Source organism: Rhinichthys klamathensis, unplaced genomic scaffold (assembly GCF_029890125.1).
Source record: "Rhinichthys klamathensis goyatoka isolate OS25496 unplaced genomic scaffold, OSU_Roscu_1.1 h1tg000060l_1, whole genome shotgun sequence".
Taxonomy (NCBI): Eukaryota; Metazoa; Chordata; class Actinopteri; order Cypriniformes; family Leuciscidae; genus Rhinichthys; species Rhinichthys klamathensis.
Window position 1 is genome coordinate 3,790,421 of NW_026606605.1, and position 2,603 is coordinate 3,793,023.

The 2,603-nt window shown below is 33.0% G+C and overlaps 1 long non-coding RNA gene across 1 annotated transcript; it reads right to left on the reverse strand.

Annotated features, from left to right (window-relative positions):
• Nucleotides 1–307: 307 nt before the first annotated feature.
• Nucleotides 308–1,648, reverse strand: LOC130084342 (uncharacterized). The gene is made up of 3 exons (XR_008806914.1): nt 1,580–1,648; nt 423–460; nt 308–345 (listed from the first exon to the last, which is right to left on the reverse strand). It is a non-coding gene; the product is annotated as an uncharacterized LOC130084342 (long non-coding RNA).
• Nucleotides 1,649–2,603: the final 955 nt, after the last annotated feature.

The following is a 2,603-nucleotide window of genomic DNA, read 5'->3' on the forward strand; positions in this document are numbered from 1 at the left end:
CATGCAACACCTGAGCTGAAAAAAATGAACATAACATTTAACATTATCAATGATGTTCTTGTTATGCGTTTTATTTTTTAATGTCAATATTTACATTCTAGCCATAAGAAGTGTGCCTGATTCTGAACCTTGAGCAAGCCAATGACAGGGGCATGTAGGCAGCATCTTCTTATTGAAGAACAACTTCAAGTAGTATGTTCTTCAGCAACGCTCCTGATAACTGAAAAGATAGCAACAGTTAGCACAGGCCGTTAATTTTTTATTAAAAAAGCACATTATATAACATTATTCAACTACCTTGAAGATGCAGCATGATGGAGGGTCATCGTCTTTTAACAGCTCATCCTTAAAGAAAAATATAAGTGGATTAAAATCGTTCTATGATACACATTTTAAATCATCATTAAAATGATTATGGATACCTTGCTAAAAACAGAGGGCACAACTGGGGTTTGGTCTGCTAAAATGAAGTAATTTAAAATTAGCTGACCAATATTATAGTTACATAATTTGAAACCCAGCATAGTATATGTACTTTGTTTCATATCAAAGTTCTTACTTTCATATGCAAGTTCAGTTTTTTTCTTCCCATAGGTTTCAGGGAGTGCAGTGCATTTTTCTTCTTCTGAAAGAGGATTAGAATTTAAAAAAAGTGATAAAAATTATCCATTAATTTTTAATTTGACAAAATAATATCAGCAAAATATAAAAAGCTGACAATACCAGCTACAACAGCTCGTTTTCTCTTTCTCCCATGTCTTCCACAATTTGTTTGTCATGCAACAAAAACAAATAAAGTAAGCAATAGAACAAGTACAATATCAAAATTAATTGAATGCAAGGATGCATTACATTGATCACAAATGAAATTACAGTAAAGACTTTTGTAAATAAAAAAATAAAAAAATCTAATTAATGGTCCAATATAATTTTTTTTTTTTAAACGTATTCACCAATGAATACAACAACATTTCAAAATCTTGCCAACCCCTAATAGTATTAAGAACAGATATTAAAGGAGTTTGATAGAGCAAGTACAAGTAGTGTTTACACCTGCTGATTTTCATCATCACTGAAACACTTTGCTACTCCTTTTCACTCAAAGGGTCTGCAGAATATATTTTTACTGAAAGTAAAAGTAGTGTTATGAGCGAGTCACTAAATCATTCCGTTCCATGACTTCCCAAAACAGTTTACAGAGTGAACAAGATTTCTTCACTTCTTTAAGGGATTCTTAAAAACACCACGTGTTAAAAGTACAGCTAATTTTTTCACACTTACTCTAAAAAAAACTTTCAAGCAAGATGGCACACCACCATTTTCTTATGTTCTTCATGTTTAGCTGTGTACATAAAGTAATGAATTAGTATAATTTTCAATTATATTAAAATGCATGTAGCTACAAAAAAATAAATACTTACTTCAGTGAAGTCAAACTTCTGTCCCAGAACAACATACAGTGCATACTATAATATGCAAAGAAACACAAAAAAAGTTAAATGGGTAACAGCAATTGATTACGATTGGATACGATCTCCTATTCATAGTGAATATAACAATAATATTTTGGTCAACTTACACCCATGTACTACCACCCAAGATAAATGGGACTGAAGGTGGCCTGTTGCCTGGAAGTTCTCATCAAATTTGATATTGTCCTTAGGACAAAGCAGGCAGTGAAACTGTGTGCACTTGAGGCACTGGTACGCCTCAAGAGTGTCCTGCTCATCTTTCACTGATAAGTGAACCTAAAACACAATAACATGCGTTTCACATTTTTTTTTCACTGATTGATATGAGTAATACATTTTATAAAATAATTATGATATTAAAACAAATGTTTCAATTACATTACATTACATTGTGGATTACAGAGAAAAAAAGCATAACTACAATGATAACAAGTTTTAAAAGAATTGCATGCATTGTACAATTAAGTTAGGAGTTGTATTCTAATATCAAATCCATTTACAAAACGTTTAAGACATTTACAATTTGAAAATCAATGCAGTCCTAAAACGTACAAAAATTACACTGCCACAATACCTTATTATGGTCTTCAGAATCCATAATCTGGAGAGCAAATTGTAGAAATCATGCACGTTACAGATTTTGTAATTTGTGTGCTACTAAAAAAACTACAGAAATTTATTTGGATACACTTTACCCTTATTCTTTTTTAATACATCAAGACTAAACAGTGTACAAACGCCATAATGAAATGGTCTTTTTCAGAACTTATAATGCTTTTTTATAAAACTAAAAAACTGTACAACAAGCTTACTTCATCTCAACGGCACGCTGACATGTGATTGTGAACGCTGACATTTTCTTCTTTGTTTTCTAATGGATCGCAACAAAACTTACACATTACCGCCACCAACCGTGGAGCATAAACCAATAGCTACTACAACACACAGGTGATACTAAATAAACCAATCAAAATCCTCTGGAAGTTTGTACAGCCCACTTGCGGCTAAAGCTCCACCTACTTGCTGCTAACCCACCCATTTGCAGCTGGCTCCGACCTCCGTTTATACCCTACTCCACAGTGGCGGCGACTAGCGCCTTGAGCACAAACAATGCTAAGAGAGAGCTTACGA